Below are 16,922 nucleotides of genomic sequence, written 5' to 3' on the forward strand. Positions count from 1 at the left end.
GCATTGCAACCACCGGCCTAGGTACCAAAGAAGAGATGCAGAAAGCCCTGAGGACCTGGCTAGAGGCCGGGGCAGGCCCCTCCCAGGACGAAGGTCCACTGCCCCTGACTGTGGCCACATCAACCGCACCGACTCCGGCAACCGGAGGAAGAAACAGCCTAGAAATCGGCCTCTCCGAAGAGGAGATACGAGAACGGGAGAAGGTCCGGAACCACGAACTAGAGCTCGCACGACTACGGCTGGACGGCGAACTCCAGCTAGCAGAAAAGAAACTGGCCCTAGAGCAGCTACGGCTACAAGAGGAGATAGAAGAGAAGAGACGGCACCGAGAGTTGGAGGAAAAAAGACTGACCCTTGAGCACGAGCGAAGTCTCAAAGAGCTCGAAATCAAGGCAAAGAACGGGGGGACCGACACCCCCAGTAATAGAGACACCCTACCGCCTGCCGAAAACAAGGTACATATCCCTAAAGATGTCGTCAAGGAGTACTACAAAAATGACGACATCCAACAATGGTTCAAAGCATACGAGGTGGCCATGACCTCCCATCGGGTGCCCCGAAAGGACTGGGGCGCCGGCCTGTGGGGTCGGTTCCTTAGTGAAGGTCGAGACACACTGCTCCTGCTGCCAGAGGAGGTGATGACCTCCTACGACCACATGAAGGAGGCCCTGCTCACCCGCTACGGGCTAACCGCGGAAATGTACCGCCAGCGGTTCAGAGACTGTAAGAAGATCCCGGGCACTACCTGGGTGGAATATGTGGACTTTTTCAGCCGGGCCCTAGAAGGATGGATCAAGGGTAGCAAGGTCACCACCTACGGGCAGCTGGTCGACCTCATTGTTTGGGAACATCTCTCCAACAATTGCTTCGTGGAGCTAAGGCAACACCTCCTCGACAGCAAGATGACCGACCCACGTAAACTCGCCGTCGAGGCCGATCGATGGGTCAACACCCGCGTCCCCCGGAACTCGATGGGGGAGTACCAGAGGAATCCCACCGGACCTCCACGCCAACGCGGTGGAGGGGGAGGGCCGAACTGGAATCGGGACCCCCCCGCCGGGGCCCCCAGGAGCCCGCCTCGAGGGCCGCCGCCGCAACACCTCTCCCCGAGCCTAGCCCGAAGAGGGGCGACCTCAGCCAGAACCGGACCACGCCCCCCAGTAACCTGCTACGGCTGTCAACAAACCGGACACTATGCCAGCGATCCGGTATGCCCCCTGAACCGAAGAAGCGGGGCCGGCGGGCCCCCGCCCCGACAGCTGGTGGCCGCCGCCCTGGGGGACGGAGAGGAAGAAGAAGAAATCCTCGACCGAGGAACCACCGAATGGGAGCCGGCGGCCATGTCCCTGGTCTGCCTGGGCAGCCGAGAAATGGTGCCCCGCACAACAATCCCAAGCAACACCCAGAAATACCGGCAGCAGGTCACCATCAATGGCCGACGGGCCGAAGCCCTTCGTGACACCGGCGCCAGTGTCACCGCTGTCCGCTGCCACCTGGTGACCCCCGAACAAATCCTACCCGATGTGCTGTGCCCCGTCCGGACGGCCGACAACAGCGAAAGCCTGTGCCAGTGAAGTACTGGGTATTTTAGACCCAGCGGTGCAGGGGCACACACCCTATGACTTCTGGGTTCACCCTGTTCCGGACCTACAGAAACACAGAGTCTTCTGGGTGAAGTCAAAGATTCGTTTATTGGCTGCAGACCAATGACAGGTATCCTAGAAGTACAACAGCGTGTATGTTCTCAGGAGACTGCTGAAAATCATAGGAACGGACTTCTCCTTAAGTACAAAATATCATGCTCCAGGCACACATTCCTTGGTTTACGATATGGCCATTATAAGTATACATTACAAACGAAAAAGCAGAGTCATGATGACCATCCCACATTCCAGTTCGGCCAGCCCACAATGATTTACACAGTAAGGTTCAGATCCCATGTTTGATGTAAATAGACCCCCCAATAAACATGAGCATCTCCTGTTTTGGGAAACAAGTCATAAAGCAGGAACAAGCAGGTGTGGAAGAGATTAGCCGGGGGATTGTGTAGAATGAAAGGACTTTATGACGGGTCAAACCCTGATGCTAATCACAGGTGGACGGAGGAAGGGGAGCTCGTGAGACCGGTTTGACCCAGGGCAGCAGAGCCAGCTGCCCAGGTCACAGAGAAGTCAGAGGGAAAGCCCATGTACTGTGAGGCCCGTATTTACTCCATTATAGCCTATGTGAGGGCAATGACAAGATGGCCACTGCTTCCAAAATGGAACCCGCGTAGTGAAGCTGAATAACGTGTATACAGTGCATTCATAGCTAGAACGATATATAAAGCACTCGTACATGCCGCATTTACCATTTGCGGTTCGCTAATACCAAGGTAGACAGGGGTAGGGCCCTGTTCCCTACGCGGTCCCGAATATTAAAGTACGACAGACCCTCCTTTTGCCCTTACATAGGCAATCACTATACTCATCTTAATCCGAGTCTAGGTCAATGTTCACGAAGTCATGGAGATGTTGCTGTAGCATCATTCTATTACTTAGCTCGTCCCTCGATACAGGTTTCCTTACACATAAGGTAGCACAGAGACCACATATCGCTGGAGCACACTGTATACACAGACAGAACAGGAAAAGAATGGCTAAGATCACTCCAACGACCATTAGAACTTTCCAACCCCAGGCAGATATCAATTCCCAGAACCACCCCACTAGTGACCAATCTCCCTTATCCACGTGTATGGCTTCAGATATTTTATGGAGTTTGGAGATGGCTTGATACACTGTTGGAGCATTATCTGGTATGAAAATGCAGCAACTGGATTGGATGACCTTGCATACCCCACCGCGGTCTGCAAGAATAACGTCTAGAACCATGCGGTTCTGCAGAGTCATAAGGCGATCCGCTTGGAGCTCAGCTGTCAGATTACTAAGGGCACCAGCCGTTACATTGACAGTGGATTCAACTACACGAGTCAGCTGTCTCAGGTTCCTACTATTGACCATAGGTCCCCAAAACGGCAGGAAACCCAAGAAGAAGTCTCCTGCTTCCTGACCGGCAGTGTCCTCCTTACTAATCACACCTCTCACAACTCTGGTCTTGTGATAGTCAGAGGCAGCAGTAAATGTCGGCGGTAGCAAGTTCGCAATATAACATGTGCCCGAGAAATCAGGGGGCAGCCATGTATATGCTCGGTCATGACAGATAAAATATGTGCCCTTAGCAGCCAAAAACGCAGGGGAAAACTGTGACGGGAAGGTGTACGTTTCGGTACAGTCACTTCTTCCCAGTTGAGCTCTAGGATTCTGACCATTACCCTGTAAGCAGAACCGACCCATGTGGGGTACGACCCAGATTGGAGACGAGATTTTTCGCTGTCTTTCACCCAAACTAATACTATACCCCGTCGCGTTCCATCCTACATAAAGTCTCAACTCTTCTTTGGGAATAGAGGAGTATGCATTAATATCCCTGCTCATATCGGCAACTCCTTTCATCAAAGCCTTATTATTGGTGATAGGTCTGATGGAACGCGGTTGGCGAGGGGAGTATGTATCTAGAGCATAGAGAAACATGGTTTGGAATGCCCATGACGATCCATTGTAACTGTACGGCAGCACCAGGTAGGGAATACCCTTGTTAATGGTATGGGGCATTAACCCACACACCCAGCAATTGGTCGTATTCATTACTAGTTGGTGCTGGTGCAAGAGCTGGATAAACGAGTTATTTACGAACTCTGATCGTCTGGTCTGTTCGTGCTCAGGCAAAGGGTGAAAAGAGTGAGAGGAGGCAGTAGAAAGAGATATAGGCTGTTGAGTGGGTTCAATGGGCTTTTGAGCGGAGAAAAACACAAATCCTACAATAAACATTATTATGCTACACAGTGTAAAAAGGCACAAAAAGACAAAACATTTACTTTTCACAATTCTGCACATCCTTGCGTAAAAGTTCATTTCCTCAATCGGTCTCTCCATCTTAAAAAACTCCATCCTCTACTCGGGCCGCTCGCGGTGGATGAGTTTCTTCTGCTAAAGAGTACGCCTGTCAGTCCAGGGAAACGCCCTAGACCAACCAGAACCGTCGACCTAGCGTCTTCGGCCTGTACCCCAAAGTCTTGGCACCGCGACCCTGCGGCAGAACCCGGATGGTGGTTCGAAAAACAAAAATCAAGAAAGTCCTTCAGATGGGAGAGCAAAAATGTCAAAAGGGAAATAATGAGGAAATCTTTATTTGTCCATGGGCCTAGGTCTCAAATTATAGCGGAGACGGCCAGGTGCTGTTTGGTCTTGAAACAAAAGTTCAGGCTCAGTGGTGTCCAGTCGATTTGTTGGTGGCACAGCTTCCTGCAGAATATTGTCACTCTCTTGGTCTGAAACTGCGCCTCTTAAGCGTGCGTCACTGAATGGTACAAAGCGAGGTACAATGTCTGTCTCTGAGTCGGCGATACCCTCCTTGACCCACTGGTCATATGGCAGAGGCAAGGGGACTACTTTGCAGTGGGTACCATGAATCCAGTGCTTCTTCCCTTTCACTCGCACTGCTGATCTTGTTGAAAGAAGAACAAGATGAGGGCCGATCCAGCGAGGCTCGTCGTTGCTCTAGCGCTGGAAGTTTCGGACTAGCACCCACGTACCAGGGTTGATAGGGTGTCCAGGAGGTTCAGAGGCTTGGGGAAGAGTATCATGTACCTGTTGGTGCAAAACACGCAGTTTAACAGTCAAATCATACAGGTAGTCGAGCAGTACTGGATGCTCTATTTCACTAAATTTCGCCGGTCTTGGCACGCCCCATACATTAGCCGGGCGGCCAAAGACGACCTCATAAGGGCTAAGTCCCACTCGTGAGTGTATGGTCATTCTGGTGGACAGGAGTGCTAAAGGCAGAGCGTCAGGCCATTTAAGACCGGTGCTCGCCTGGATTTTGGCCAGCTTGAGCTTTAAGGCTCCATTGTAGCGTTCTACTAATCCAGCTGATTGGGGGTGATTTGCAGCGTGGAACTTCTGCTTTATCCCTAGCCCTTCACATACATTCTTCATCACTTTACCCACAAACTCACTTCCATTATCACACCACACCATTCTTGGCATCCCAAACCTAGGGAAGAATTCCTTCACAAGGGCTTTGGCTGTGGATAGGGCAGTGTTATCTTTTAGAGGATAAGCCTCAATCCATTTTGAGAAAGCACAAACAACCACCAGTACATATTTCAGGTTGTTGCATCTTTCCATATGAATAAAGTCCAGCTGCAAAACTTCAAATGGACATGATGGGGGTGCAAAGTGACCAGCCGGAGTTGGGGTTCCCCTACCAGGGTTGTACTTCAAGCATACTATGCAATTCTTGACCACATTCTCTGCACACTTGGGAATCCCAGCATTCTGCCATACTGGGGCCAACAACTTGCATATACCTTTCGTACTGATGTGTGCCATTCCATGTGCCATAGTAACCACTGGAAGCACATATGCATCAGGCAATAACCATCGCTTATGTTCTGTCAGATCAATCCAACAACCATTCTCATCCAACTTACCCATACTTTCTCTCCACTTGCTTAACTCTTCCTCTGTGGCTTCAGCTTGAAGCGACTTCACACTCTCTATTGTGTTCTCACACATTCCCACATCATTAACCCATCTTGCGGGGCCTGCAACATACATTCTAGTCTTCACATTCTGTGCTGTTTCTCTCGCGGTCTCATCAGCAAACGCATTCCCACGTCCAACATCATCTGTGACTTTCCTGTGCGCACTGCATTTCATGATCGCAACTTGCAACGGTAGGGTCAATGACTCAAGGAGATCATTCACCAGCTTGCCATTCTGAATTTTAGTTCCATGCGACGTTAGGAACCCACGCTCCTTCCACAGTCGCCCAAAATTATGAGCCACGCCAAAGGCGTACTGGCTATCTGTGTATATGTTCACTCTCATTCCTTCAGACAACACACATGCTCTCGTGAGGGCGATTAATTCTGCTGCTTGGGCCGAATTATGTGGCACTCGTGCAGTTTCCACGACTGTGTGCAAAGTCGTGATAGCATATGCAGCAGTCGTGTCACCATTAGGGAGCTTGAAACATGACCCATCTACCCATAAAATGCCATCACACTCAGTCAGGGGAGTATCTTTTAGATCCACTCTTCCTTTCGTCTCTTCTTCTGTCCTGAACAGACAGTCATGTTGCTCAATCTCATCTGAGTCTGCTGGAATTGGCAACAATGTGGCTGGATTCAGCGTATTGCATCTTTTTATGTGTATGTGATTAGCTAACAGTGTAAGTTCGTAGCCCGATAATCGTGCACTAGTCAAGTGTTGTGTCTTAGTTCTATTTAATAATGTGTCTACAGCGTGTGGAACCATGACAATCAGTGTGTTGTCCATTACTAAACCAGCAGATTGTCGGATAGACATTGCTGCAGCAGCTGTCGCTCTCAGACAGCTTGGCAATGCCCTCGCTACAGGGTCCAAGGTAGATGAAAAATATGCGCATGGGCGCGGTCTGTCACCAAAAGGCTGTGTTAACACTGACAACGCACATCCATCTTTCTCGTGAACATACAATGTAAAAGGTTTGCTGTAGTCAGGAGTACCCAACACAGGTGCTGAACATAATGCATTACGCAATTCCACAAAACTTTTCTGGCACTCTTCAGACCATGGGATAGGATTCGGTGTGTCTTTGCATGTTAAGGCTAACAAAGGTTTTGCCAATAAAGAAAAACTAGGGATCCAATGCCTACAGTATGAAGTGATGCCCAAGAAAGCACGCACTTCTCTCTGTGTTTTCGGCACACTCAACTGTGCAATGGCTTGAATTCTTTCTGGGGTCAGTTTCCTTCCCTCCTTCGATAAGAGATGACCTAAGTAGGTCACTTCTTGTCGACAATATTGCAGCTTAGAGAGAGACACTTTGTGATGGAAAGCGGATAAATGGCGCAACAGTGACAGTGTGGCTTCTTTACAGATGTTCTGAGTATCCGCGGCGATCAGTAAATCGTCCACGTACTGAATCAGGATAGCGCCACTAGGTAAAACAAGTGCATCAAGCTGCGCTTTCAAAGCCTGACTGTATATGGATGGACTCTCACAGTAGCCCTGGGGAGCGCGTTTGAAGCGGAAGCTTCGGCCTCCCAGACTAAACCCAAAAATATCTCTGCTCTCTTCTGCAATTGGGATACTAAAGAAAGCAATCTTTAAATCGATTACTGAAAACCATGCACCAGAGGCTGGAATCATTGTTAACAAGGCAGTTATATCGGGGACAACCGGAAACTGTGGCACAACAATCTTATTAACCTCTCTAAGATCAATCACAAATCTGTAAACAGGTGGCTGTGAAGGGTCCGTTCGTTTTAAGACAGGTAAAATCGGACTATTGCAAACGTTGCCTCTTGTCTCTTCAATCACACCCTTATTAATTAAGTCGCTGACAATGTCTAACAATGCTTTCTGCCCTTCATTAGAGATCTTGTACTGGGGAATACGTGGCAGTCTGACATTAGCCTTTAGAGTCACCACATATGGCGGTATCTCCAAGAGGCCCACATCATTGGGACCAGTAGCCCAAAGGGCATCCGGAAGGGATGACAATTCAGGTGGCATCGTGTCTTTAGACAAATACATTGGGGAAATCACTTTCTTACCTAATGTAAGTTGTACTCCTGAAGGAGAACAGTACAGTGTAGCGTGTAATCTTTTCAACAAATCTAATCCCAGCAAATTCTCACCACAACCTGTTGTCAGAATCAAGGGTGCTTTCAGCTCGCAAGGTCCAACAGAAAGTGACATAGGACTGGAAATCGGGTTCCTAACCGGGGCGCCAGAAAAACCTACTGAAACATTTATATCGCCAGACAAAGGTGCGCCAGGGAGTTTTGAATGCATGATTGAACTCTTTGCAGCACCAGTGTCTAGCAGAAAAGGCTCCGTTACATTTGCTGTCGTCACCTCAACATACGGTCCACTCTGATCCACTGGCACTGAAACAACTCCCTCTCTCCGTCTATGGCTGTCCTAGTAATCATTATTCTCTGCATCACCGTCCTCTGCATAATAATCATTATTATAATACTGGGCCGTATTACTAGTCGCGTTAGCTTGCTGATCAAAGCTATTGATGGTACTTTGAGGCGGCAGAGGACGCGCGTTCTGGGGAGCATTTCCACGCCCTCTGCCTCTAAGAGCTTGCTGACCACCCCTACCTCTTGCGCCATACATATTACCGTTCCGCTGCATTAATTTAGGGCAACTGTATTTAAAATGACCTTCCTCTTTACAGTATGAACATTGGTTGGGACCTACAGGGACACGTGGTTGATAATACCCATTTATTTGCTGATTGTTCTGAAACTGTTGGGGTTGGTGATAGACACCTTGGGGTTGCCTATAATTATTCTGACCTCCACGTGGCGGATAGGCCTGCTGTAAAAGGACCTTTGTCTTTAGTTCCTTCGTTTTCTTCTCCGTTCTATCTTTCTCGTCTTTATCTCTATTTTCATAATACTGTGCAGTAGCCAGTATTTGCGCGGAAGAAGAAACAGCCCAAGAACTTTCCGAATCTTTTAGCTTTTTACACAAGTCAGGAAGTAAATTCTGCACAAACTTGTCCACAAACAACCGTTGGCCGCCCTCAGTACTCATATCCTGCCCACTGTGGTCAATAAACGTTTCTTCAAACCTAGTAAAGAAGTCTGACACTGTCTCATCTTTCTTCTGCTTGCATGCGGATAACTTGTCCCAATTTACGCGCATCGCAGGCATTATTGTCTTCATATACGTGATGATTCTACCAGGCAATTCAGCTACTAAAGGTTCTGGTTTCGCACCACCCGTTTGTCTAGCATCAGCAGCAACAATGTTAGCCCATGTAGCCCCTAGTTCTGCATTGTGATCTACATTACGAATTGATCCCCATAGAGGCTGTGGAACAACATTACCAAACAACATGTCTATATCGGCCAGATTCATAATGCATGACCCTGCCGTCTGTGACAACTCTTTATAATAACCTGCTGGGTTTTTACGGGGATCAGGCAAGGACTGCTTAAGCGCTAACACCTCAGAGCGCTTCCATGGAACATGCACCCAAACACGCTGGAAATGCGCTGCCACAGCGGGGTTACCACCGACAGCTGCAACCGCTTCCTTCCATACCGGGGGAACTTCTCTCATAGGGTATTGTCGCGCTTTTGCCTTTTTCCCCACAAGGACCTCTTGTTCAAACAATGACTGTTGGCAATCGTCATTCCTAAAGGACAATACAACCGCAACTGCTTTATCTACTTCGCGGTCCACAATTATACCAGTTCCAAAATCGAACCTCACTCTACACAACTCCTGCGGGTTCGGATTTTTACCACTATCCTCCAATTCTTCACAGAGAATTTCGCACATTTTCTCGAACACATATCTCTGTTTAGGGGCATCCCATTGATGGAAAGTGTTGACAACTGATTCCACATCATACAGTGAAGGGAAAACGATCCATCTACGCGCCATGTGATCTATTACCTTTTTCTCATCGGGGTTAGGTAATTGGCTGCGCAACTGCTTACGCTGTAAACCAGGAGTTGCACCAGATGACCCAAAGAGAGGAGACATTAATGTAGTAACCACGTTAGCTAAGCGCTGTCGCGCTGAAAGAGAAGTTGAGGCGAGAACAGGGGGAAAAACAGAGGGAAGAAAAGAGGATGTAGAGACAGGTACTGGAGTGGTGGAAGGAAGAGTGTTAGGGGAGGCAGTTACTGGATTAGGCAAAGTCGCAGGAAGTGCGGGGGCAGTGGGAAGCACAACTGGCGGCGCTTGAGAGGGCTGCGCTACAGGAATAGGAACTGGCTGCAAAGCAACTGGCGGTTGCGGCAAGGCTTGCAGTATATGCACTGGAGGTGGCATATTTACAAGCTGGGGAGGCGCCGTGGCAGTTTGAGCATACGGGGGTGGCGAACTCAATAAATGTGACATCAGGGGATCTTTCTCCTTTTCTTCTGACTCACTCTGCTTAGAATGTGGCAAAGCTGGGTAACATTTGTCAATTCCTAACTTACGCTGCCTGTGCAATTGCTCATTCATTTGCTCCTCTTCATTGTCTTTAAATTGTACAGCTGCTTGCATTACTGTCATACCTTTCTCTCTCTTATTCTTTTTCGCTAACTTAATTTCCTTCTGTTTGGCTTCCTTTCGCCATAAGCGGAAAGAGTCAAACATCGCCGGCCGGGCTTTCTTCTTAAACAATTTAATTTCCAAATTATCTAAAATATCGGTATCAAAACTACCATTTTGGGGCCATTTTAAAACACCATCTTTCCTGGTGTAGTGGATCCACACTTCGTTATATGCAATGGGGCCTACGCCATGTTTTACATAGAGCTCATAAGTTGGAGTTCCAACCGGAGGAACCGGACATGATTCCTCTAGCTGGAAATCTTTTCCACAACCCAAACAGAATAATCTACCAAATATTCCAGAACCAGGCATCTTCGCTCACTAGTCTAGATCCAAACGTCAAAGGAGTATCGATTACGATAGCCTCGTGAATACACGAGTCCTCTGGTTTTGGCGTTTGCAAACTCCAAAGTACCAATTTACCAAGTCAAACGATCCCGAAGGATACCAAAAACAAATAGGAGACGCTCCACTTATACTTAACTGAATATTGCTGATCGATGGCGTCACCAGAAGACTCTCTCGATTGTTTCGCTCTCTCAAAACTCATCAAGGGTCCAAAACAGGCCGATTAATCAGGGCAGCAGTCCTTCGTAGCCGTCGGGACGCGGAGAACCTCGCAGAAAAGACTTTCGGACCACGTCGACATGCAGGGGTCGATGAAGTGGCGGCCTTCCTCCGGAATTTCCACACGAAGCTCCTCACGAACCTCTGGCTTGGACTGGTACCGCTGAAATCGCCCCACGTTGGGCGCCAAACTGAAGTACTGGGTATTTTAGACCCAGCGGTGCAGGGGCACACACCCTATGACTTCTGGGTTCACCCTGTTCCGGACCTACAGAAACACAGAGTCTTCTGGGTGAAGTCAAAGATTCGTTTATTGGCTGCAGACCAATGACAGGTATCCTAGAAGTACAACAGCGTGTATGTTCTCAGGAGACTGCTGAAAATCATAGGAACGGACTTCTCCTTAAGTACAAAATATCATGCTCCAGGCACACATTCCTTGGTTTACGATATGGCCATTATAAGTATACATTACAAACGAAAAAGCAGAGTCATGATGACCATCCCACATTCCAGTTCGGCCAGCCCACAATGATTTACACAGTAAGGTTCAGATCCCATGTTTGATGTAAATAGACCCCCCAATAAACATGAGCATCTCCTGTTTTGGGAAACAAGTCATAAAGCAGGAACAAGCAGGTGTGGAAGAGATTAGCCGGGGGATTGTGTAGAATGAAAGGACTTTATGACGGGTCAAACCCTGATGCTAATCACAGGTGGACGGAGGAAGGGGAGCTCGTGAGACCGGTTTGACCCAGGGCAGCAGAGCCAGCTGCCCAGGTCACAGAGAAGTCAGAGGGAAAGCCCATGTACTGTGAGGCCCGTATTTACTCCATTATAGCCTATGTGAGGGCAATGACAAGATGGCCACTGCTTCCAAAATGGAACCCGCGTAGTGAAGCTGAATAACGTGTATACAGTGCATTCATAGCTAGAACGATATATAAAGCACTCGTACATGCCGCATTTACCATTTGCGGTTCGCTAATACCAAGGTAGACAGGGGTAGGGCCCTGTTCCCTACGCGGTCCCGAATATTAAAGTACGACACCAGATGGCCCTGGTCCCCTTCGCGTGGGGAGGGGTAACAGGCCTACTGAAAGTGACTGTCCGGGACGACGCACCCGTGGACTGCCTCCTGGGGAACGACCTAGAGAGTTCCCCCTGGGCTCAAGTGGAGCGACGAGAGCACCTCCGAATGCTGGGACTATCCGAATGGGCCTGCGCCATCACCCGGTCCATGGCCGCCCAGGCCCCCAGCTCATCCCAGGCCCCCGGTACCGCCCAGCCCGAGGGGCTCGCACCAACCCCCGCCTGCAGCAAGGGGGAGGCGGACACCGACACTGGACCGACTGAACCCTCCCCCGAAGAGATTGCTTCCCTAGGCACCCTACCAGAACTTACACAATGGCGCCACGAAGGGGGCCCCTCGCGAGAACAGTTCCAGCAAGAACAGCAGTCCTGTCCCTCTCTCGAAGGGGTCCGACGACAAGCGTCCGCCCAAGCCAACGGTGACCAGACCGGCACCCACTGGGTCTACTGGGCCGAGGGCCTATTGTACAGTGAACAGAAAGTGGCAGAACTCGGGGCCAGCCGCGTGTTGGTGGTCCCTCTCCGCTTCCGAGAGTTCCTTCTCAACCTGGCACATGACGTGCCCCTCGCCGGGCACCTGGGACAAGACAAAACTTACAGCCGTCTGGTGACCCACTTCTACTGGCCCTGGATGCGAAAAGACGTGGACAACCACTGCCGGTCCTGTCAGACCTGCCAAGCCAGCGGGAAGACCGGGGGTCGGGTCAAGGCCCCCCTCCAGCCCTTTCCAGCCGTCAGCACCCCGTTCGAACGAGTCGGGATCGACATTGTGGGGCCCCTGGACCCCCGGACTGCCCTGGGCCACCGCTTCATCCTGGTCCTCGTGGACCACGCCACCAGGTACCCGGAGGCTGTCCCGCTAAGAACTGTAACGGCCCCCGTGGTGGGCCGGGCCTTAATGGGAATCTTCTCCCGAGTGGGATTTCCCCGCGAAGTGGTGAGCGACCGGGGCACAAACTTCATCTCCAAATACATGCGGTCCTTGTGGCAGCAGTGCGGGGTCACGTACAAATTCACAACCCCCTATCACCCCCAGGGGAACGGGCTGGTAGAGCGCTTTAACCGAACCCTAAAGGGGATGATCCAGGGCTTGGAAGAGCCCCTCCGGCGGAGATGGGATGTCCTATTGCCATGCCTCCTGTTCGCCTACCGGGAAGTCCCGCAGAAGTCCCTGGGGTTCAGCCCGTTTGAACTATTGTATGGACATCCGGTCCGCGGGCCCCTCAGCCTGGTCAAGGAGGGCTGGGAGACGAAGCTCCAGGGCGCCCCTCCTGACATCTACCGATACTCCTGACCCTACGTAACCAGACCCGCAAGTTCCGAGCCCTGGCCGAAGCCAACCTCGAAGCCAGCCAGGAGGACATGAAGCGGTGGTACGATCGGAACGCCTCGACAATCGAGTTCGAGCCAGGCCAGCGAGTCTGGGTCATGGCCCCTGTTGAGCCCTGCGCCCTCCAGGACAAGTGGACTGGGCCCTTCAAGGTGGTGGAAAAGAAGAGCCCCGTCACCTACCTAGTTGACCTAGAGTCCCTCCGGAACCCCCTCCGGGTTCTACATGCTAACAGGCTCAAACCCTACTTCGCCCGGACCGAACTGAGCCTGCTGCTGGCGACCGACGAGGGGGGCGAGGACGACTCCGAGCCCCTACCCGACCTCTTGCAGAACGACGTCCACGACGGATCCATCAAAGGTGTCCAGCTCGCCTCCTCCCTGACCCCGGAACAGCGCCTCGACTGTCAACAACTGCTGCAGGACTACGCAGCCCTCTTCTCCCTCACCCCGGGGGTGACCCACTGGTGCGTCCACGACGTCGACACCGGGGACAGCCCCCCCGTGCGACACCGAGCCTACAGGGTACCCGACCGAGTACGGGCTTGCATCCAGGCCGAAGTAGCGAAGATGCTGGCCCTCGGGGTCATCGAGTCCTCTGACAGCCCGTGGGCCAGCCCTGTCATCCTGGTACCAAAGGCCGCAGCCCTCGGCCATCCCCCGGAGCTGCGATTTTGTGTAGACTACCGGGCCCTGAATGCTGTGACCAAGACGGACGCCCATCCCATACCCCGGGCCGACAAACTCATCGATCGCTTGGGGTCCGCCCGCTACCTGAGCACGCTGGACCTCACTGCCGGGTACTGGCAGATTCAGCTTACCCCCGGCGCCCGAGAAAGATCCGCCTTTTCTACCCCTGATGGGCATTACCACTTTCGGGTGATGCCCTTCGGCATGAAGAATGCCCCGGCCACTTTTCAGAGACTCGTAAACAAGGTCCTGGCCGGGCTCGAGGCCTTCAGCGCGGCCTATTTGGATGACATTGCCGTGTACTGCAACCACTGGGCTGAGCACCTAGTTCACCTCAAAGCCGTCCTGGCCGCCCTCCAAAGGGCTGGGCTCACAATTAAGGCCAGCAAATTCCAGGTCGGCCAAGGATCGGTGACCTACCTGGGCCATCAGGTGGGAAGCGGTCAGGTGGCCCCCCTCCAACCAAAAGTCGATGCCATCCAGGCATGGGAACCTCCCACTACCCAGACCGCTGTGCGGGCCTTCCTTGGCCTCACCGGATACTACCGGCGGTTCATCCGGGACTATGGGAGCATTGTGGGGCCTCTCACGGAGCTCACCTCGAAGAAACAGCCCAAGAAGGTGCACTGGACTCCCCGCTGCCAATCAGCTTTCGAGACTCTCAAGGCCGCGATGTGCACTGCCCCTGTGCTCCAGGCCCCTGACTACAGTAAAGAGTTTATCGTACAGACAGACGCCTCCGAATATGGGATCGGGCCGTCCTGTCTCAGGTTGATGAGAAGGGACTCGACCGCCCGGTGGCCTTCATCAGCCGACGGCTGCTGCCCCGGGAGCAACGATGGAGCACCATCGAGCGTGAGGCCTTCGCTGTAGTGTGGGCCCTTAAGAAGCTCCGGCCCTATCTCTTCGGTACCCACTTTCGGGTCCAGACCGACCACCGGCCTTTGCGGTGGTTAATGCAAATGAGAGGCGAGAATCCTAAGCTGCTGCGATGGTCCATTGCCCTGCAAGGGATGGACTTTTCGGTTGAGCACCGACCCGGCAATGACCACGCCAACGCTGACGGCCTGTCCCGCTTCTTCCGCCTTGACGAGGAGAGTCCCCAAGAAGATGGGTGACTCTCCCTGCCTTCGGCTGGGGGGGACGCCTGTTGGACCCGGCCTCGTGGTGTGGTCCTGACTTCCCTGGGGTTGGGCCCGTTCCCCGCCCTGGCCTCCACGGGCCACCCGTTCGAGCCGCACGAGGTCGCATACACCTCGGGGCTCCACCATTTTGTTGCCTGCCACGTGACCCTGCACACCAGTCCACCTGACCCCGCTCAACCCGGCCTCGGCCCCAGCGAGGCCCAGACATTGAGGCACCAAGAACTGGCCAGGGGGTATCACGTGAACACCTCATCGCCCTGGCGGAGGGCGGTATCGATGGGACCCCCAACCGTCCCCACACACCGAGGTGCGATCGGCCTCCATCTCTCCTGGGCCCGGCGCCTCTCCTGCTGGGCGTCTGGCCGCTCCCACCCCGGCCTCTCCGCCCCTCCGGGCGCAAGGGTCCGGACTTCAAAGGGCTCCAGGCCTATATCTGGGGCGACCCCGCAACAGACCGGCAGTTGTATCCCGGAGTCGAGAGCCCTGCTGATTGAATCGCGGCCGACCCTATGGAGAAGAACTCTTGCTTGAAACCACCACGAGCCCTGCAGACTGCGTCGTTGCTCCTTCTTGCTGAAACCTTGAAGCCCCCCGGAACATCGGGGCCCTGCTGACGCTGTCGCGGCCCAACCTCGCTGAAACCTCCCTCGGAGCCCTGCTGACGACGTCGCAGCTCGAGCTGAGTAGAAACCATCTTGAGAGCCCCGCTGACCTGGTCGCGGCTCTCCACGAACTGAACGCCAGAGCCCTGCTGACGCCGTCGCGGCTCGACCCCTCCGAGTTCCGGAGGCCCTCCAGCTTGAGGATAAGAACTGGGCCCCAGGTACCCTCGTACCAAGCTCCTGCCAAAGACTGTCCCGCTACCCCTTCCCTTCTAAAGAGACACTGAGACTTTTGTGGATCCCTTGATCCCTTTTCGTGTAAATATTGATCCCGTAACCTTTAAGTGCTGATAAAGAATTGCTCGTCTTGAGACAACCTCCTTGAGTCCTGTGTGGTGGTGTTACTGTGCTAGTACATAATAGGAGAAGGATCTCCCAGGAGGCTTCTCTGCAGCGCTCGGCTACTTCGTACAGTGTGGGGGCCCCCCCTGAGTGGTCTCGCCGACTTCTCGGGGTCCGCCTTCCAACAGACACATTTCCAGATTTACGAGGAGTCATGAATCTCGAAAGGCGTGTGAATGCTATGCCTCTCCAGGGGAGGCGTAGGGAGACACAACAAGGAGAAATGTATTCATTTCTCCTCGTTTTTGTTTCCTGTTTCTAAGCCTGCTGCATTCTGCAGCACACATTGAAAGAGGAAATCACCTCTAATGATTGTTTTTGTACAGGAAGGGTTTCTCAACAAAAACAATCTCCCCACGATGCAGGCATCCTTGCACCATGGTGCAAGGGTGCCTGCGTCAGCGCATGGCAGCAGTTTGCCAGCAGGGGGAAGCACAAAGATGCGACATATTGTTGTAAATATGTCGCATCGCTGTGCTTTCCAAACTAACGCAGCACGGCACAGCAAAATTACTTGCTGCACTCTGCTGCGTTAGTTTATTTTAAATCTGCCCCATTGTGTCCAAAGTACAAACCAATAAATCCCCTCCCCCTCGCCATACAATCCCCAGCTTGCCATGGTCGAAAATCCCCCTTCCCCCCAATTCAAAACTTGTCTGGCATAGTGCCATTGAGTGGGTAACATGCAGGGGCGGATGTTAACTCTGCTCCGCCTAGTAGCTCTACATATTAGAGGTCTAGTAATGCCATCAAAACTTAGAGTATACAACCAGAGAATATAGGATGCAATGAATTGCAATAACTAGGGTCAAGTCCCGCTGCCCCTGCCCATGTAGTCCCCAAATTGCTATAACAGGTCAATGAAGGTCCTCATATGTTCCAAAGTCTTGATAATTATGTCAGCATCAGTCGGATGCAGTCCTTTATGTTCG

This window comes from Triturus cristatus, chromosome 6, assembly GCF_964204655.1.
Source record: "Triturus cristatus chromosome 6, aTriCri1.1, whole genome shotgun sequence".
NCBI classification, from domain to species: domain Eukaryota; kingdom Metazoa; phylum Chordata; class Amphibia; order Caudata; family Salamandridae; genus Triturus; species Triturus cristatus.